This window comes from Trachemys scripta, chromosome 1 (assembly GCF_013100865.1).
Source record: "Trachemys scripta elegans isolate TJP31775 chromosome 1, CAS_Tse_1.0, whole genome shotgun sequence".
NCBI classification, from domain to species: domain Eukaryota; kingdom Metazoa; phylum Chordata; order Testudines; family Emydidae; genus Trachemys; species Trachemys scripta.
In genome coordinates, this window is record NC_048298.1 from 334,108,274 (window position 1) to 334,131,138 (window position 22,865).

General features: G+C 39.7%; 1 protein-coding gene across 6 annotated transcripts in view; it reads right to left on the reverse strand.

The window, feature by feature from the left end:
- The window catches only part of FCHSD2 (FCH and double SH3 domains 2), a 246,548-nt gene that overhangs the window by 54,871 nt on the left and 168,812 nt on the right, over positions 1-22,865 (reverse strand). The gene's annotated exons all lie outside the window — the stretch shown is intronic.

Here is a 22,865-nt window from a genome sequence, read left to right on the forward strand (position 1 = left end):
CCCCAGGCAAAAATGCCTCCCGCCGCCCCCGGCGGGGAGCACGGCAGGGGAGGGCGGCGAGCCCGGCCAGGGCCCCGCTCTCCCCGACCGGCCGGAGCGCCGCGCCGCCCCCCTCCAGGTGCCGCCCCAAGCACATGCTTGGTGGGCTGGTGCCTGGAGCCGGCCCTGAGCGCAAATATTTGGCTGCATGTGCTTCAACCTTGTCGAAAGCCTGCTTGCTTGACAATCAAGATGTTCTCCACCTCTGGTGTTGTTTGCTGTAAAAGTAGGCGCTCTAGAACCTTGAGACACACAGAAAGCAGTGATATTGGGTGGTAGCTTGATGCCTGGTTTGGGTCTTTATCAGGTTTTGCGAGGCCGATTACTTTTGACATGCACCAAATTTTCAGCAGTCTTCTTTCATTGGTGGCCCTTGTGAAGAATTGAGCCAGCCAAGAATGAGTGCATGGGCCAAGATGTTTCAGGAACTCTGGAAGAATGTTGTCACAGACAGCAGCAGTGCCAGACTTGATATTATGTAGCACTCTGCCCAGCTCTGGAATTGTGAAAGATTCAGGGCAAGCTCTGGATTTTTGCTGCCTACGGAAGACCCTCTAGTCGATCTGGACTCCACTCTTCACTTCTTTCTCCAGGGGTGTCTTTCCCATGCGAAGCAGGAGACTGTCTACTTGGTTAGCACTTGCGGATGATCAGCTTGACCTCACTGCAGCATATGATACTGTGTGGCACATGGGTCCACTTGTTAAAATATCAAGAGTCCTCCCACCTGGATTACTGATGCCATCGAACTGCTACTCCAAGACAGATGGTTCAGGATGCATGTGGGTGAACAAACAAGTTGGAAAAACAGATAAGTGGGTTACCCCAGTGTGACGTTGTGCAGTCTATATGGTTTTATAAAAACTTAATAATAAGTCAATATAATGTAACTGAGATAGTTTTAGAGAAAATACGGTAATAAGTGAATGTAAGTAACTGGGATATGCCTCATGCAAAAGGTCTCTTGTAAGGTATCATTCCAAAGCTTATAATCTACTGAGTGTGATCATCTGATTTGTATAAATGTACCACTCTTGTATCTAAAACTAGAAATATAAAATGTAACTCTGAGGGCCTATTGTAATTGTGTAAAGTGTGGACCATTAATGATGGTTTGGAATCTTGATGACTCCCATTGTCTGCGGATGGCTGTATTTACCTCTGAGTCTTCCTGTATATGTGTGTGCTGGCAAGTGAGTAATGAAGTCTTGCAGTGACATGTGAGCATGTCACCTGAACTGGAATCCATCTTTAACCTGGTGCTTTTCCAGTGAGGGGGGGTGGAAACCCAAAGAGACAAAGAGTTCCCGCCTTATGCAAAAGATATATAAAGGGGGGAAGAGAACAGAGAGGGGGAGAAGCCATCATGAAGAATCCCCTAGCTACCACCTGAGCTGCAACAAGAGCTGTACCAGGGGAAAGAATTGTGCCCAGGCCTGGAAGGTGTCCAGTCTGAGAAAAACTTACTGAAACATCTCTGAGGGTGAGATTATCTGTATTTAGTTTGATTAGACATAGATTTGCGCATTTTATTTTATTTTGCTTGGTGACTTACTTTGTTCTGTCTGTTACTACTTTGAACCACTTAAATCCTACTGTCTGTATTTAATAAAATCACTTTCTATTTAGTAATTTACTCAGAGTATGTATTAATACCTGGGGGAGCAAACAACTGTGCATATCTCTCTATCAGTGTTATAGAGGGCGAACAATTTATGAGTTTGCCCTGCATAAGTTTTATGCAGGGCAAAACGGATTTATCTGGGTTTAGACCCCACTGGGAGTTGGGCATCTGAGTGCTAAAGACAAGCGCGCTACTGCGAGCTGTTTTCAGGTAAACTTGCAGCTTTGGGACAAGTGATTCAGACCCTGGGTCTGTGTCTGGAGCCGGACGGGAGTGTCTGGCTCAGCAAGACAGGGTGCTGGAGTCCTGAGCTGGCAGGGAAAACAGAAGCAGGGGTAGTCTTTGCACATCGGGTGGCAGCTCCCAAGGGGGTTTCTGTGATCCAACCCGTCACACCCAGCGAGTCTGTTCTAGCCCCAATCTTGTTCAATCTATACATCAATGACCTGCCACCAACCCAAGTAAAGCACGGAAGTTCATCTATGCAGATGACATCTGCTGCTGACTACAGGCTCTGACTTTCTCTGAGCTGGAGAACACCCTGAGTGACAATGCTGCAAAGCTGGCTGACTACTGTAAAACATGGTGCCTTCAGCTTAGTCTCAGCAAAACAGTCTCTAGCACATTCCACCTCCACCATGCCAATGCTAAGAGGGAATTAAATATCATAATGCATGGCCAGAGGCTGAAGCACGAGGAATACCCGGTTTACTTAGGCGTGACCATCGACTGAACACTGACATACAAAAGCCACCTGAACAAGATAGCAGAGAAGGTCAAGACATGCAACAACTTCTCAGCAAACTGGCAGGTTCTTCATGGGGAGTTGATGCTCCAGCCCTAAGGACTTCAGCTCTTGTTATCTTGTACAGTAACTCCTCACTTAAAGTCGTCCCGATTAACGTTGTTTCGTTGTTACATTGCTGATCAATTAGGGAACATGCTCGTTTAAAGTTGTACAATGCTCCCTTCTAACATCGTTTGGCAGCCGCCTGCTTTGTCCACTGCTTGCAGGAAGAGCAGCCCGTTGCAGCTAGTTGATGGGGGCTTGTAACTAGGGTGGACTGGTAGCCCCCCTATCAGCTCCCCGCTCCCCTAAATTCCCTGTGCTGCAGCTGTGCAGCAGGCTATCAATCAGCAGTTCAGCTGTCCCTCAATCCACTGCCATAGGCTGCTCCTGCCCTCTGCCTTGGAGCTGCTTCCAGAGACTCCTGCTTGCTATGCAGGGGGAGGGTAATGTCAGGGTGTCCCCCTTGCCCCTGCACCCTGCTTACCCCTTCTCCTGATCCACTTTATAAAAAAAAAAAAAAAAAAAACAACAACCACACTTAAGAGTGGGTCAGCTTACTTAAAGGGACAGTGTGCATCTCTTGCTCTCCCCCACACCCAAGGTGTGTGTCTGTCTCTGTCTGCAATGCTGTCTCCTCTCCCTCCTGTTCATGCTGCCTTGATGAGAGGCTACATTAACAACGTGTTAACCCTTGAACTAGCACTCGGCTGAGCCGTCATCATTTAGCAGCAAGGCATTCCCTGGGAAATATCCCACCCTCTGACTCTACCACCGCAACCAAGCTTCACAATCATCATTGTTATGTACAGTATTAAATTGTTTGTTTAAAACGTATACTGTGTGTATATCTACATAAGATATAGTTTTTTGTGTGGTGAAAAAAATTTCCCTGGAACCTAACCGTCCCTATTTACATTAATTCTTATGGGGAAATTGGATTCGCTTAATATCGTTTCGCTTAAAGTCGCATTTTTCAGGAACAGAACTACAACGTTAAGCGAGGTGTTACTGTATTCAATAGCAGAGTACTGTGCGTCATTATGGAGTTGGTCAGCACACACCAACCATGCTGACTGCAACTCAACAATGCGCATCATCACAGGAACTCTCCGACCGACTCAGGTTCCATGGCTTCCAGTTCTGAGCCGCACTGCTCCCACTTACACCAGGAGAGAGATTGCAGTTGGCAAGCTTCTTGAGAAGATATGTGCCAACCCAAGCTTGCCCTTGTTCAACAACCTTTTTATCCCACCAGCCACACGTTTTTCATCACAACACCCACTATGGTCAAGGCTGCCACACCAGAATGTGACAGTGGAGTCCCTGTGGTGGGAAGACTGGTGTTCAACATCAACCATCAATTAGTTCCTTGCCACAGACCCTACTGCTCGCCCTTCCTGGCTTTGATCTACCATGTCATGAGCAGGCCCTTCTTAACTGATTGCGGACTGGGCAAGTCCTCTATGCAACCAACCAGCACCACTGGGGTCTGAGACAGTACAAGCTGCAGTGCAGATCAAACAGTTGCACACACTGTTTTGAGAGTGCTCGATAACCAAATTCAACAGTGAGCTCCAAGATGTCCACTTGGGCACTAAGAATGCTATTGCTTGGCTCAGTGAATATGCAAACACTAAATAAATAAATCAGTTTCAGACAATAATTAACCTGGCGCAACTTTGTGTGTGAACAAGTTTGGGACTAAGAGTCAGTCCCTGTCTGAAAGAACTCTCAATCTAATTTAAGACAATTAATGAAGGGAGGACAAGGGGAACATGAACATATGGCTATGCAGAGTAGCTATGTGCACAATAATTACAACTTTTTTTCCCCACAACTTTCTAAAGCATTCACCATTTGGGCTGAATTTTTTACGCTTCCAGTCATTCGTTAGTTATGGAAAAATAGAAGAAAAAAAAAAGCTTTCCCTGTTGTAAAAAATTTTTCACTTAAAAAAACCCACACAGATACAGAAAAAATAGGTGAACTTAGAAACTTGACATGGAGTCTACTCTCAATGAAGACTAGTTTGGGAGAAAAAAATAAAAATAAAGTTACAAGTGCCTGGAAAACTCACTGCTAATCTTAGTAACATCTACAAGATTTTAGTATAATCTAATTTATCCCCATACTACATTTTTTCCAACCTGACAAGTACAAAGTTTGCTGTTATCCCTGAGAAATTCCATAGTTTTTCTTCTAATTTCTATATCTTTTTAAAAATTAATTTCTAACACTTTCCATTGCAAAGATGTGGCCATCAAAATAAAAATAGATAAAATGCTCCAGGTAAACAGCAGCAGTGGCAAACGTGGGAAGTTCTCCCAACTGCAATATGGCATGACACACACACCCTACTTGGGGCCACGTGTGTGGCACCATTATACATTAACATAATTTTTGGGTTCTTTAATAAGAAAAACAGTAACTGTTTATGCAACATTATGGTAACATAAATAATTATCTCACACCTCATCCACCAGGAAATGTAAAAGAAAGGACTCCAAAATAAAGTAGGCCATGTTGCACATACATAATGTCTTCTCTTCTAGTTCCTCTGGGTACAGCATAGCTCTACTACATCACTCTTTTGTTTAAGTTAGTCAATATCTACAAGTTAATGTTACCGGAATCTTAGCTTCTGCCTTTCCTGACTTTGTGATTTTAAATGAGCAAGCAATATTATTATGCTCACGTATGCATTCACACACTTCCAATAGCTTGTCCCACTGACACATTTTCAGAGGACACAAGTAAAATGGAAAATAGTTTTAATTGGGCTGTAGTGTCTCATTAAAGAATCTCTGCACAATGACGGTAATAGTGAAATCAAATGAAAGAACATTTAGATTTTCATGATCGTGTGCATGTGTTTCTGAAACTTTTCATGCCAAATGCTTAGTGTCACTGTAACTTTACCAGTAATTAATACAAACTGGTTATGAATACTATATTCACAAGGACCTGCAGTTTTCACTCCAATATTTTAAAAATAGAGGATTCCAAACAATCAAGATGAAGAGTAACTTCAAAGCTCATTGCCTTGGTCCTCATTTAAAACTCACACATGCTTTTATATTAGATAAAGTGTGTTTTCATTCTTTGCCACTCAGCCCTACTTTTCATTTTAAATTTTACCAATAAATAAATAGATAAAAATCACTCATGCCCTTGATTTCTTATTACACAGATGTGGCCCCTGCTTTAGAAAAAACAGGATGTATAACACTAGCTTCATATTGTTTCCATTTTATCCACTGATTGCACTCCCAGGTCCTGTGCTGAAGAGTTCGGACCACACAGGTTATATGGATGGTCATCTAGCAGTACAGCACTGAAGTACGCAATGAAATACACCACAAGGAAGCACATAAAGCAGTAAGAACCTATGCACTTGGGAACTATATTATTGCCTTTTAAAAGATGAGACCCCCCCTCAATTAATTAAAATTGGCTTCAATATAAGAACTCTTCCAACCCTGATAATACTTATTTGTTGAAGTTATAAATGAGTGCAACATAATGCTTCCTTATTTGACAGCAAAATAAACCCCATGGGTAAAAAACATGATAGAATGTCAAAAAATGACACTTCCATCAATTCCATTTTCTTGACTCTAATGCTGGTGAGTTAACAAGATGCTTTAAGCATTTTTCTATTATATCAAATTGTAACTATTCTAGCAAATTGATGAGTTGGGTATTATAAATTAAGAGCTGATTAGGCAAATTATACATAAAAATTATGTATAATATATCAATACGTATATATCTTTATACATATGAATTTTTCTGACTAGAACTACACAATAAATGATTTGCCCAAGGCAGAGGCAGTCCATGTCAAATTCCAGATATCCAGTCTCATGATCAAACTATTGAATGAGATTTCCTTTTCAAAAATATCATATTGATATTTTAATACCTATATATAAGGATTCCTATATATTTCTTTTAAAACATCAGGGACTGTTATACTTGAATACTGCAATTCAAATCTGGCTAGATATTTACAAAAATGTCTACTTCAAGAGGACGATGAAGATGAAAAACCAACAAGGCATTAATTGCATAATCACAGTGTTTGTCTCCCTTCCTGTATCTCAACAGGCTATTATCATATTAAAACCATACTAAATATTGCATACAAAATGAGGATACCCATGTAAAAAGAGATCAGGTGATTCTTCCCATTTAATTTTTGACATCATCAGGACTCAAGACAATACCAAGTGTGACAAAGTTCCTCCTCTATCTTGGTGTGTCCTGCGCTTATTGGTGGATTTTCTTGCCTCAGAGATTCACCATGTGGGTTGGGGAACAGCCCAGAGACCTTCCCCTCTGGAAGAACCCACAGTCCAGGTCAATTGGGAGGTTTGGGGGGAACCCAGGCCCACCCTCTACTCCGGGTTCCAGCCCAGGGCCCTGTGGACTGCAGCTGTCTACAGTGCCTCCTGTAATAGCTGCATGACAGCTACAACTCCCTGGGCAACTTCCCCATGGCCTCCTCCAAACACCTTCCTTATTCTCACCACAGGACCTTCCTCCTGGTGTCTGATAACGCTTGTGCTCCTCAGTCCTCCAGCAGCACTCCGCCCCTTGCGCCTCTTGCTCCCAGCTCCTCAGGGTACATCTACACTACAGGGGGGAGTCGATTTAAGATACGCAAATTCAGCTACGTGAATAGCGTAGCTGAATTCGACGTATCACAGCCGACTTACCCTGCTGTGAGGACGGCGGCAAAATCGACTTCTGCGGCTTTCTGTCGGCGGTGCTTACTCCCACCTCCGCTGGTGGAGTAAGAGCGCCGATTCGGGGATCGATTGTCGCGTCCCGACGGGACACGATAAATCGATCCCCGAGAGGTCGATTTCTACCCGCCGATTCAGGCGGGTAGTGTAGACCTAGCCTTAGACTCACACCACAAACTGAAGTGAGCTCCTTTTTAAAACCCAGGTGCCCTGATTAGCCTGCCTTAATTGATTCTAGAAGCTGCTTCTTAATTGGCTCCAGGTGTCCTAATTAGCCTGCCTGCCTTAACTGGTTCTAACAGGTTCCTGATTACTCTAGAGCAGCCCCTGCTCTGGTCGCTCAGGGAACAGAAAACTACTCATCCAGTGACCAGTATATTTGCCCTCTACCAGACTCCTATACCCCACTGGTCTGGGTCTGTCACACAAGTTATATAATGCAGAATTAAGTTTTCCAAGAAAGCAAGCAATGTTTAATATAAAATCTGTTCCATTCAGATGAACTGCCTCTTAAAGGTGAGAAAATTTAAACCCCATTAAATATCACTGAATCAATTTCAAAACTGCTTAACTAAATTCTATATATTTTTTAATTTAACAGATGTTTAAACAGGTTTGAAAAAGAGAATGTTTTGAATATTCTGTTTTTGAATACAGACTTTAGAATATTTGATTCTAAATGGCTTCCTAATAAAGAGGATATGAATTTTCTTAGTTCTAATTTGCTTCATGAGTTTGTTAATATCATAGCTTCCTTTTAATTCTTCTTTCTCTCTAGTTAGAAGTTGTAGTGGTTTGAATAATTTTATATTACGTTATAGATTTCCCTGCAGTCAAAGATTTAAGTGGACCTGAACTACAGATATTTTAAGTATATTTGGATGTTTGCCTGCTGTAGCCCTTCAAAACTGTAACTGTAGAAATGACATGACATGTGCACTGAATAACTCGCATGTTCATTTAAGTAATTATTTATTTAGTGGTCTCTTCTACTGTAGTATTCACAGGCCTCAATTATAGTGGATATGAAAACTAGTATTTAAATATTAAATCATGAACCAGAAACATTTTAAGAGTATTAGCATTCCTGGAAAGCTCAGAAAAAGTGTAATCTGATTTTTTTACTCCCTCTCTATCTCTCTAAAATTCCAAGGGACAAATAGACATGGTTTGAGCCAGGCATAGTGTGAACAGGTGCAGAACTAGGCTTCCAGACAGATCTGCCAGTTCATTTCAATCATTACTTGAAACATTCCTGCTGTTCTAATTACGATCTTATCTTGAGCAGAGATTGCTGAAATGTGTGTGGTTTTGTAATATGAACAAGCTTCTACTGATAAAAATTTAGTGTATTAACCTAATGGACCATATTAGCTTCCCTACCAAGTAAATAACATTTGCAAAACATGCCTGCAAGCTTGCATAGCGCCCATTGATACTAGACTGGTTTACAGTGTTGAGTCCTTTAACGAACGCTGAATATAGCTTTTATTTTTTATTTTAATACAGAGTAACTATATGACAATACCTATTGTAGGGATTAATGGTATGATTCATGGATGGAATGCTAGTTTAAATTTATAATTGCTTATTTTTGGCTTTTGGTGTCACATACATAATACTACTCAGCAACTTATTTGTGCTTTTTCTTTTTCCTGTTACAAAGTTCAGGAAACAATAGAGTTGATGTTGGTGGCTAGAATTTCCTTACATGGGTGGAGGTAATGTAACAAAATTAGACCTGACCTTGACCTGCCTTATCCATTCATTTTTGGAATGCAGTTTAAGGAAAAGTTTTAAATGAACTAAACAAATTGTGTTTGTATGTTATCTATTACCTTAATTATATTACATTATGCTGGTATAACAGGTTTTCCTGTTTAATAATCAAAGCAAAAGCAGAAACTAGATGCTCAAGTCTTCCTTCTTTAGGTACAGTGTATCAAAAAAATACCAAAGCTAGGTTCCTACACCATGCTCCAGCTCAGATCAACATACCACATGTATGTGTGTCTGATCTGCTCTGTTTGTATCGGAACTAGATTGTAATTCATCGGAATACAGGGACTGTGCCTTTTTTATTAATTATTTTTATTAGTGTAGCACCTAAATACCCCATCTGAGATTGGGCTCTAAATTGCTAGGCACTGTACAAAGACTTGTTGGAGAAAGTCCCTGCCCTGACAAGTTTACAGTAAAAATAGATAAAACAAGAAAAAAGTGAAAGGAGAAACAGGCCCCAGAGAGGAGAAGTGGCTTGCTCAAAGTCACACAGCAGGTTAATAAAAAAAAGGCAAGAACTAACCCAGGTTTCTTGATTCAGTCCCATGCACTATTCACTGGGACATGCTGTTTGTATCACTTCCCATGTCGTGCCAAAAACTTAAAAATATTATTTTCATCATTTTCCTTCTAAATGTCTCAAGATAATACTATCCTAAACCTTTACTTTCCTAGCAGTTTTAAAACTGTCAAGCCCATTTAAACTGCACAGTGCACAAGCAGGCAAAAGTTTCCCAGTGTTTGGCTCAAAACAAAATATACCTTTACCCCATTAAATATACGGTATAATCTTGATCATGCAAATATTCTGGTGGATGTTGTAGTTTTCAATAATCAAAGGAATTTTCAACATAATGTCTTTGGGAGATGTGACCCAGTTTTAGATATCTGGGAGTTTCAGATAACCAAGGTTGAACTATATTGCAAGAAGCGTAGAAGTTTGTGATCAGCAAAACATAAGATGATGAGAATTCATTATACACACAGTAAAAGCTAGAATTGCTCAGAGCAATATGCACATTTATTAAGGCAACAGTTAATTTTAGCACCACACTTCAGCTCCTTTTGTGAGAAGTCTAATATAAAAAAGGCAAACCCTGTTTTTGTATTTTTTATATTTATCCCAGGAATGCTAACAAGTCACAGTTTGTTAAGGGTTCTTGGCCCTGGTGGCTAGTTTGTACTGTACCTGATATTGAGAATTTCTCAAAAATTTATCACCTAATGATTAAGAAAAATAAGGATGATCAAGTCGTCATTAAAAAAATCCCCTACCTCACTCACCAGTAATGCATCTGAAGAAGTGAGGTTTTTTACCCACGAAAGCTTATGCCCAAATATATCTGTTAGTCTTTAAAGTGCCACTGGACTCCTTGTTGTTTTTGTGGATACAGACTAACACGGCTACCCCCTGAAACTTGTCACCACTAATTAATTCAACACAACTCAATGGGGTTGGCTGACATCAGCAGTATTCTGATTAGCACTACATGAGAACGTTAGCCAAAGACAACAAGAAAGAAAGGAAGGAAGGTCAGGAAAACCCATCCTTTTTAGTTAACAGTTGCATTCCACAATTTTTCCCCTCCAAATATTGGTCTAACTCTTTCAAAAACTGCTTTAGTTGCTATTCCTGATAGTTGTTTATTCCATGGACTAACTTTTTTCTTTATATAGACAGAGACATTTCTTCTCATAATGTGACCAGTAATGCAGTATTCCCAGAATGTTCTTAGAAGTTTTTAAGGTCAGGCTTGACAAAGCCCTGGCTGGGATGATTTAGTTGGGAATTGGTCCTGCTTTGAGCAGGAGGTTGGAGTAAGTGCTTTGTTTTGGTAAGTTTTTTGTTGTTGGGTTTTTTTATGTACATGCTGGCTGCTGCCATATGTTTAAACTACATAGATGACCTCCTGAGGTCCCTTCCAACCCTGATATTCTATGATTCTATGAATGTTCAGCTTTATATAAATAATGCAGAAAGTCATGTGTTTATCCTCCATTCCCTGATACTCCTTTACCTTTTAATGTTTATGCTATTCATTGGACTTATTCCATTTTAATATATGATTTCTAGTCTCGTGCATTTCTGTAAACTGAACTGTAGAATCCACTCACTACCATGAACTTCTAGTCTGTACAAGTAATTCTTCATATTTTATACAAAGGAAGGCATGTAACAATAGAATCTGGCACTGCAAAAAACTGAAAATATGGCAATAAAGTTAACACAAATTATTCTTTGATTCTCATTGCAATCCATTCATTTTCCTCCATCCTAAACCACTTTCCCTCACAACAGCTCTCTTCTCCCTCAATACCAAAACCAACTTTTATCCACTCTCTAGGTAACACTTGCTGATGGCTTCAGTTTACTATGGTATTCAAAGTTTTCCTAAAGTCAAATGAACATTATTTGACTTTATCTAAACTTTTTCAGAGCCTCAGAGTAGTCATAAATTTCTATGACTATCCTTATATAAAATATTAACTTAGGTATAAATAACAAATAATTCAATTAAAGTTAATGGAGTTACATTGGTGTAAGAGTGGAGACTCAGGCCTTCTAGGTCTAATTTCTTAAGAGCCTCTCTTGAATAAATGGGTCATCTTAGCTTCTTTAGAGTACATCAGTACACCTATTGTTTTTGAAGAGGACATTGTGTATTGGCAGTTCTTGGGTCTATCTTACCACTTCCTTCATAATTTTGGAATAAACCTGATGGACCAGGACTTTGTCAGTTTTCAGACTTTTTAAAAATAAATTATTCTGTTATACAAATCACAGAAGTGTAGGGCTAGAAGGAACATCAAAAGGTCATCTAGTCTATCCTCACGTGCTGAGGGAGGATGAAGTATATCTAGACCACCTTGACAGGTGTTTGTCTAACCGTCTCTTAAAAAGCTTCAAGAACATGGATTCCACAACTTCCCATGAAGCCTATTCCAGTGCTTAACTATCCTTATGGTTAGAAAGTTTTTTCCTAATACATCTCCCTTGCTTCAAACTAAGCTGACTACTTCTTGTCCTACCTTCAGTGGACATGAGGAATAATTGATCACTGTCCTCTTTATAACAGCACTTAACTATAACAGCACTTATACCGTGCCAATCACTATAGTATCTGAGCTGCCTTCTGGTAGTGCTTTAAGTGATGTGGCTGGATGCAAACTGTGCATGCAGTAAGTGCTTTGTTTTGGTAAGTTTTTTGTTGTTGGGTTTTTTTATGTACATGCTGGCTGCTGCCATATGTTTAAACTACAAAAGGCAGGTTATAGAAGTGTGCCTTGCACTGGGAGTGGAAGGTGGTTATGTCCATGATAATCAGACATAGGTTTTGGGGGGCCTGGGAATAAATCTGAAATGGAGACCCCCCCCAGCCCATCAAAAAACAAAACAAAACCAACCCACATCAAAAAACAGATGCAATAACAGAAGGGAGGCCCCAGGGGAAAGGTGGGGGGTTCGGAGAGTGAGCGCACCCTGCACTCATCCCACAATGATGGCTCCTGTGTCACGGGGCTGGCTCCAACTCCTCACCAGAGTACTGCGACCTGGTGCACCGGGTCGCAGTGCTACCTCACTCATTTGGCCTTGCCATTCCCCATCATGACAAAGGCATAGCTGGGCAAAACCCAAAAGGCACTGTGACCCGTTCACCAGGGTCACACTGCATTAGGTTTGGGAGCCCTCTCAAACAGGGGGTCTGAGACAAAATGGTCCCACCTCATCTTTCCACGCCCACTACTGATAAGTCCCCAGTTCCTATGAGCGCTCATTCTACAGTCTCACACCAGCCCTAAGAAAGCCATTACCCACATAGATGAGCTTTCTCCTTTATTGTAGAGGACCATTATGTTAGAAGATTAGAACTGTCAACCATGGTTTTCATTCAGGAGCTTCAGGTGGTCTATTAGATATCCTGGGCCCAAGGCATTGGTGCCTTGAAGATAAGGACCAAGACCTTGAACTTCACTCAATAGTTTATGAAAAGCCACACAAACACACACACAATAGGTCATACTTACCAATTATATGTTTCTTTATTTCCTTGTTTTCTTTTCTTTACCCCTACACATATTCAAGGAACCCAAATACTTATCACTGTAGGTTTACAATCTATTTTATTTACTCTTGGAGGATTTGTAAACATGCTCCCTTAATCTGTCTAGTTTGGATATAACGGATTTAAGTTGCAATTTAAAAAAAAAATACAAATTATTTAAATTCCCATCAGTGGGGTTTCTTCTAAATTGTACAAGATTTAAACATACTAACCACATATGAACATACTAACCATATATAACGATGTTTCAAAGTGTCCCACAGACTTGACAGTTACCAATCTGATTCAAATCACACAGGTCCTTTTCAAAATAATGAATTCATGCTAAATACCAGATAGTTAACAGAATTAAGTGGGTATAGTTAATGTGCACAACTCAACTTTTTTAAAAAATCTGTTCTAAAACTATACTAGTTTTACTAAAATTGAGGAGTACAATGGAAAAAAAAAATCAATGTAATACTATTTTTAGCTACTTCTGCAGTTCACACAAATGATCAATACGCCCATTAAAGGAAAATGGTTTGAGCCCCATGGTACTGCAATCACTGTAATAGCTGAATAACGAGGAAAAAAACAATATAGCTGCATGCTACGGTATAGCAGCTGCACTGCAGCATTAAAGATTAAACTCTATTTCCCCAATATCCCTTGAGACTTCGGCATGTCAATTATAACGTATTCTTTTTTTAAGTCCATTTTCTCATTTATTCATGGGGGAGTAATGCTAATGAGGTACATATGCAATCCCTCCAAGCACCACTGGGAGAGTCAACAGTAAGAAACTTTACAATGTACCACTCTGTCTTTGTGGTTAAAAAAATTGTGAAAGGTTTGTCCCCTACCAATGGAGTTCAGAGAGAGCTACAAAGGAACCTTCATGAAAGCAGTTTACCTTCATGAAGTCACTCAAAATGGGTTTGCCTTATCAAGTTTCCATAAACTTGATTAAATTTTCCCCCTCCCATGACTTTTTACCTTTTTTCATGCTCTTACCATCTGTATATTTAAGACACTATGGTGACATGTGCCAGTATAAGTTTCTTGATATATAGCGCACACACTTCAGCATGTTTTCATTTTTAACTGTGGGCAGGGGAGAATAGGAGCGGTGGGTAGATTGGTGGATCAGCCAGTTAATTTAATAAAAATTTTAGTTGATGTTTAGCAAGAATTAAAAAAAATACTTATGATTAGAAACTTCTAAATATATTTTGCTCTGATGACCACATTTCATGAGTTAAACTTCATTCAAGTGAGCTCACTGTTATTTATATCTTGAGTTAACTAATTTGACTGGAGAAAAGGAGAGGATGTTATCCACATGCATATCTGATAAGGCTGGATAAACTTAATCAAATTGGTGTTATTCTGATTATGAGGGGAAAATGTTTAAATACTGGACAGCATAGAAATGATTTGTATTACAATAGTGCCTGGAGGCCTCGAAAGAGACTGGGGCACCATTGTGCTAGGCAACATATAAACATGTAGCACGTGACAGTCCCTGCCCCAAAATGTTTACAATCTACACAGACAAGACAGAAATCATGGGAAGAGAAACAGATGCACAGAGAAGTGATGTGACTTTTCAAAGGCCACAGAGGTGTTCAGTCAGTGGGAGAGCTGGGATTAGAACTCAGGTATCCTGACTCCCACTGTAATATCTTATCCATTGGGAATCTGTTACAACTTTTTGGGTGCATGTAGCACTACCTCTTTGCCAACAAACACAAACCCACGTTTACTGTATTAACTTTTATTTCTCAGGCCTTACTTGTTTAGCAATCTAAAAAAATGATTGTTCTTGTTCTATGTGTCCAGAGAGTAAGGAAACTGGTACATGGAATACTCATTTCAAAGACCAAAATTTTTTAATACACATGGACACCCACACAAACATGTACAAAAGGTGCACCAGGGTCACCTTCTTGGTATTTATTGAATACCCAGCTCCACTGTTTAGGAAGGAGTATAAGGGATGAGGTTCCACTGATATTTTTTCTAAAATCATAACCTGATTAACATTCAAAATTTAGTTTTTCCAGAAGCACATACTGATCAATTTGTTACACATTAGGCTTTATCCTAAAGATATAGGTTTGACATAACTACGATCCCAGTTTAATGGAGGACATGAAAGAAAGTAAAGGAAAAAGACAGGTGGATAGGAAAATCGGAAGTGGAAATGAGTTGTTGTTAGAGAAATTCAAATACTGACAACTTTTCATCAACATTTTGAATTTAGATTAGAAAGACTTTTTGAAAATTTCATATTGTTTTTTGACTAGCTTTAAATCTCATTTAAAAGTGATTCCCCATATACTCTGAACATAATTTTCTCAAGAATAAATCTGAAGGTCCATGGATCCCAGCATTCAGACCAGGATCCTCACCTCATGATTGTATCTTTTAAACATATTTAACTGAAACAGTATTTTCTCCCAATTTTTTTTAGCTGTGGAATTTACCAGAACACAGGCAGATATGTTCCTATACCATTTGAGCACAGCTAGATTAGAATCTGTAAGCCGCAGACTCTTAAAATCATGAAGCTAAGTAAAATTTGTTCAGAATTTTAAAATGTGTTAATTTCATTTTGGAAACCGACACTATTTTATGGACAGTTTAGCAATTAATTCTGAGTTTAAATAGTTATGTAAAACACTGTGCAATATTCTCAGTCAATCTAACTACATTCTGTTCCAGTGAGGTGTTGTAATTGGACATTCTACATCTACAGAATCTGAGAAGGAATATTTGTTTTCCTTCCTGAAAATGGAATTCCCCCTATCCATACAATTTGTCTAGCTGTGATGACAATCTGAACAGATGTGCATTTCTTCTGTATGAAGACTGGCAATGCAAGTGGACAAATCATACTGCAGAATATTTTCCTGCAAGAAGGTGCGCTTCAGCCAGCTTTCCAAACAATTATCTCATGGTGGAGACCAGTTGCATTCAGTTCCCCTCATAAGAGGCCACAATCACAATGAAGGAACACGTCTTCCTTCATACTCTGGAGTCTACAGCCTTCTTACCCCACAGATCAGTGACTTCCAAAGAGGAAGCTATTGCTTATGTCATGCGTTAACTCTCAAATTTGAACAGCCAGCCATTTGAGCAACAAAGGCTGACTGGTAGGCATCTACATTAGTGGAACCGGTCTGTATGAAATTAATACAAGGTAAGACATTCTGCTTTTTAAGGACCAATTGCCCTCAGTACAGATTAAATGGGATTTGAATAGCAGTATCCCAAAAGACAGGGTGGCAAAGCAAATGACTACACCCTAACAAATTCTTCCACCCCAACCAGCGGAATAAATCCTAGACCACCTCTGATGGGAATCTGCCCAGCCAGCCTCAAGTAGGAAGTTAATAACTTTGCTGAAGGGAAAGTACAAAATAGTGTAAGAATCTAGGGACCCCTCAGAAGCTTCTTGTCTCACAGGGGTTTGGGATACCCCTCTTCCGCTTTCTCCCCAAATCTTTCTTGAGTCTTTAAAACTTCATGAGCTTTTATAGGCTTTCTAATCCTTCTCACTCTGGTCTCACTAAAACTGTGTCAATGTGGAGCCATTAAGAAAAAAACAGAACGCTACAAGCCATTTTTACTTTAGCACTTCTTAAGGTATAACCGTGGTTTATATCCAGTCTGATGCTCTACATAGTGTATTCTTACTGTTACTTTGCCCATACTATAATATTGCCCATTTGCCTTTCTCGATCTTATCTCCCCCTTGTTGTTCCTCTCCAGCTTTCTTCCTAGTTAAATTTTAAATTAAATTAAATTAAATTAAATTAATGGAGATATCCCATCTCCTAGAACTGGAAGGGACCTTGAAAGGTCATCGAGTCCAGCCCCCTGCCTTCACGAGCAGGACCAACTACTGATTTTGCCTCTGATCCCCAAGTGGCCCCCGCAAGGATTGAACTCACAACCCTGGGTTTAGCAGGCCAATGCTCAAGCCCCTAGGAAATGTTTTCCCCTGCCATTCAAAGGGAAGTCATAATTAATCTTTCCAATCCCCTTTCTCCAGACAACAAATGATTCATGAAACCCAATCTTTCTCCACCTCCTCGGCTACTAGTTTATTTCCTTGGTTCTTGGAAATGGCAGAAACTCTAGGAAGATTATTTTACAATCCTATTCAAATTCTCTACCAAGGTCTCTGTAGTCATATAAATTCTAGTAAGTTGATTGCTGTGCCATTCATACCAATGTGGACAATGAGGAAAATGTTTTCTCCTGCAGTCTTAAATACTAGTCAGCCACTATAGTACTTTGAGATTTCATTCCTGTTAGGTACCAAACATTCTCCTGCTGCTTGCAGAACATTTGGTCTACACGTCTTCACCCTGAGTCAGCCAAACAACTATATGAAGATTATAGGTATCAATCCCACTTCTGCTTGTGTACTAAGCAACCACTGAATGAGTGAATTCCATCCCAGTTCTCAGACAAAGAAATTCTACTAACTACCATTAAAATGTATAAATTACTAGTCCAGAATTTCAACAATACATTTTAAAAAGACAAGACAATATTTCTGATTATTCCTTTAGGGTGAAATTCACCAGTACCACTTAAGTAACACTGAAGTAGTGGCGCATAGACTTTGTACAGGCTCTCTGCACAGGGGAAACTTTCATTGTGAATGAACAGTCGCAAGTTCTAATTGCTGGTCAGCCATTAACAGTTAATCAAAGATACCAAAGTAACATGCAAAACCAAGATGCCAAGGAAACCATAAGGATATTTCAATATAGTTTCTTTTTTCTGTCACTTGTTTTCAGCAATGGACTTAAAATTCAACAAAAAAAATTAGTGTTTCAAAATGAAAAGCTGAGTAATCTTTTCAGGATGTCTGTTTCCATGACTTCTAATCCAGGAATGTTGAATGTTTCCAGTTAAAACTTTCAGATTCAGCCCCACCTGCCTCCCAAGTGTAGCACACCCAGGTGTTTCCTGGGGTTGGATATTTCTCTGCATTAGCTACAGCTCCACTCCAAGAAGCACAGGCTAACTGTGGGCAGAGCAAAGCACTTTGGTAACTGCTCTCAACACATCTCAGTGTGATTTTAAACAAGCTGGTAAATTCCTATTTTCAACTCAGAATGGGCTTTTTGAACATGTTTCACAGACACACATTAAAGCCATTTTCAAATTCTGCCTCCTCTTTCTCCACAAAATTTTTAAGATCTGTCCTTTCCATCAGTCCCTAAAGCTAAAATTCTCATCCAGTCTCCTATCTTGATAACTGTAAACACCTCCTCCCAGAGTTCCTCAATTCTTGGATTGCTTTCTCCATATAAGCTACTACAGTGAGGACCATCCTCCTAGTCAGTCATTTTGATCACATCACCTCCCCAATAGTTTCCCCTCAATTATTGCATCAAGTTCAAGATTCATGCCCTGCTTAACTTTACTCTATTCTACTTATTCACCTTTGCCTTCCCCCCCCAAAAGTCACCTTCATTCACCCCAAAATTATGCCAGCACTTAAACATTTCTCAGCTTCTTAGACAAACGTTTAAGACAGTGCAGAAACTCCTTCTTGAGGCACTCTTTGCTGACGATTGTGCCCTCATGGCTGACACTGAAAATGATCTTCAGCATATTGTCAACAAGTTTGCTGAGGCCTTGCAACTTTTCGGACTAACTATCAGCCTCAGAAAGACAGAAGTTCTCCATCAACCTGCACCTGGATCAAATGTTTCTGTCCCGAGTATCTCCATCGACGGCACTCAGCTGAAAGTAGTGGAGAACTTTAAATATCTGGGTAGTGTCATATCCAGTGATGGATCACTGGATAATGAGATCAATGCACGAATATCCAAAGCAAGCCAGGCACTTGGCTGTCTGCGTGTCAAAGTTTTAAATCACCATAACATCCGGATATCAACAAAACTGCTTGTGTACAGAGCTGTTGTTCTTTCATCTCTTTTGTACGAGTGCGAAACATGGACACTATATAGGCGTCACATCAAGCAGTTCGAAGCATTTCACATGCGCTGCCTCCGTAACATCATGAAGATCCCCTGGCAAGACAAAGTGCCCAATCTCGAAGTCCTCGAGAGAGCCCAGATGACAAGCATCGAAATGATGATCATGAAGTCACAGCTACGTTGGACCGGTCATGTCAGCTGCATGGATGCCAACAGAATCCCCCGCCAGCTTCTGCATGGTAAGCTCTCCCAGGGCATTCGGCATATAGGTCGTCCACGGAAACGTTACAAGGACACCATCAAAGCCAATCTGCAGTACAGCAGTATCAAACCTAGGGACCTTGAGGACGCCGCCAGAAATAGAACACAGTGGCGTGCAACAGTCAGAAATACCTGCATCGCCTTTGAGGAAGACCGCTGCCGGCGTCTACAAGAGGCACGCGAATGACGTCACAGAGCATCAGCAGCGCACAATCCACTAATCGCGAACTTCCCATGCACCATCTGCAGCAAAATGTGCACCTCTAGAATTGGCTTGTATAGCCATCAGAGGGCACACCATAAGACCAACAACTGATGATCCGCACAGATTTGTCATCATCGGATCGATGGACTACCAAGAAGGAGAAGACAAACGTCTCCATTCTTATTCCATGCCTCCTCCTATGCAGGAAATGCCCTTCCTGAGCACATCTGTAAAGTCTTTCCTGCATTCAAATCCCTCCTGAAGACCTACTTTGGTCATGACACCTATGCAAAATTGTCTGACAAGTTTCAGGAATAACCTAGGTTATTTTTAATAGGTTATTTAAAACTATTCCTATTACACTGTCATAATATTACTACTGTGACATGACCAACCACTCTGACTACTTGTTGTATGTGTTACACTCCTTTGCTCTATCTTCTGTAGATCTATCGCCTATAGACTGTGAGATCCTCAAGGCAGGAACAATGTGTCTAACATTTTGGATGTTACTGGAAATAGAAAGTAACAAAAATAATTCTTAAAAATAGTACAAAATTAAATGTGTCTCTTCTTTGGGACACACGGTTATGTAAGGAATGGTCTGGTGCTTAAGACAATGGATTCCAGAGAGATCAGAGTTCAATTTCTGATTCTACCAGACAATCCATGCCGGGGGGAGGGGCACGCAATATCCCAGAACAGCCTGAGTCATGCCTCCCTCAGACAACCCTTCCCTCCTGGAAAGCAGCAGCACCGCTGCCTGCCCCCACCCACCGGAAAGCAGCGCCCCCTTCCTGCAGCTTCGAGCTGTTCCTTCTGCATCTACCTCTCCCTGAAATCTGGGTAAAACAAGGAGAACAATACTTATTCCAATCCACCTTTTGTCTTGTGCTTTTGCTTTTATTATGAAAATTGAGAACTTGGTAGCCATGCAGACAAGGTGCTGTCTAAACTTCCATGCATAGCTCTGCTTATTCATTGCAGTCCTGTTATTCCAGCTAATGAGCAGACTGCATGGTTGCATTTTGTAATGTACAAATATCTACTAGGCACTAAGATGAGACAAGCTTGTACATGCCTGCACTGTGGCTTTGGTTAAAAGTCAGAGGTGAAAGGACAATATAATCACCCACTCAGACCCAGTCCAAAACAGAGCAGTTTCAACAGACTCAGTCATACAGTGTGTCTCATGTCATTAACTCATCTAGTGATCATAGTGACTGGCACATTATTTAAGTCACAGTAACAAAAGTCTTCTAAACTATCTAAATTTAGATCACACAATATGGGACATTCATTAACAGAACAGGCATTCTAGAGGCTAAATTACTGGAAAGAACAACTATTAAAATATCAAAATTAATATAAAATGTTAAGTTTTGAAAGCATTTGCAAAAACTGTTTGTGAAGTAACTTCCCTCCACTTGTACACCCAGGAAGTTAATGGAACAAACTAGCAAATTTTGAAATATATAAGTAATATGCACTGCGGGTCTGCAGCTCTCTCCAAAAAACTACAAAAATACCATTTAATTTTCCTGTTGGTGCTTTCACAGAGGACCGTAGGATAAGGCGAACATGAAATGAAATACGAATGACTAACAGTTATTAAACTTCTTTGGAATCCAGGATGACTCTATGAATTAGTCTACATGAGCACTACCCTCTCCTTAAAGACCCAAATCTACTGTGATGCCCACAACAAAGTGTCTTAGGTAATGGCCAAGTTTGGGATGAGGGATATTTAAACTAGAAATGGACTGCATGTTTTTTCACCTCTCTTCCTTCTTTTATTTCTCATTAGTCTTGTTAGATTGTGAGCAACTTGAGACAGGTACGGTGCCTCACTATCTATCTGGACAGTGGCTAAGCTTGTGGGTGCTATCATAATACAAATAAATATGGCTGTCAAGTGATTAAAAAAATTAATCTCGATTAATCGTGCAATTAATCGCATTGTTAAAACAATAATAGGATACCATTTATTTAAATATTTTTGGATGTTTTGTACATTTTCAAATATATTGATTTCAATTACAACACAGAATACAAAGTATATAGTGCTCACTTTATATTTATTTTGATTACAAATATTTGCATTGTAAAAAGCAAAAGAAATAGTATTTTTAATTCGCCTCATACAAGTACTGTAGTGCAATCTCTATCATGAAAGTTGAACTTACAAATGTAGAATTATGTACAAAAAATAACTGCACTGAAAAATAAAACAAATGTAAAACTTTAGAGCCTACAAGTCTACACAGTCCTACTTCAGCCAATCACTCAGAAAACCAAATTGGGTTACAATTTACAGGAGATAATGGCTGCCTGCTTCTTGTTTACAATGTCACCTGAAAGTGAGAAGAGGAGTTTCCAATCCGAGACTATTATGACATGAAATATATGGCAGAATGCAGGTAACACTGACCAGGAGACATACAATTCTCCCCCCAAGGAGTTCAGTGACAAATGTAATTAACCCATTATTTTTTTTAATGAGCATCATCACCATAGAAGCATGTCCTCTGGAATGGTGGCCGAAGAATGAAGGGGCTTACGAATGTTTAGCATATCTGGCACATAAATACCTTGCAATGCCAGCTACAAAAGTGCCATGCGAATACCTGTTCTCACTTTCAGGTGACATTGTAAACAAGAAATGGGGAGCATTATCTCCTCCAAATTTTAACCAAACTTGTTTGTCTGAGTGATTGGCTGAAGTAGGATTGAGTGGACTTGTAGGCTCTAAAGTTTTACATTGTTTTATTTTTGAATGCAGTTATTTTTTTGTACATAATTCTACATTTGTAAGTTCAGCTTTCATGATAAAGAGATTGCACTACAGTACGTGTATTAGGCATTGAACCATTTCCCACTGGAAAATGGGAGTTCCATCGAAACTGTAAAATTGCATAAATTTCACTAAATTTTGTTTAGGAGAAAAACGGGAAAAATATTCCAACAATGTTGAAATGTCCCATTACAATGTTACTGGAAACGTTTTGATTTTTCAATTTGAAGCTCCTTTTCATTTTGAAATTTTATTTTGTATTCTATTATATATTATATTTGTTTTCAGCATTGTTGTAGCCATGTTGGTCCCATGATATGAGAGAGACAATGTGAGTGAGGTAAGAAGAGCTCTGTGTAAGCTCAAAAGCTTGTCTCTTTCATTAACAGAAATTGACTCAATAAAAGATATTTCACCCACCTTATTATACACGTTTTTAAAAAGTCAAAAATCAAAATGAAATGTTTCTATTTAGTTAAAGTGCATCATTTTGATCAATTCAAAATGAAAAATTTTTAGGAATTTTTCTTTTCTGGAAAATTTGAAATGTTTCGGTTTTCATTCCAATTTGGAATGAAGCCAAATTTTGAAATTTCAAAATCCT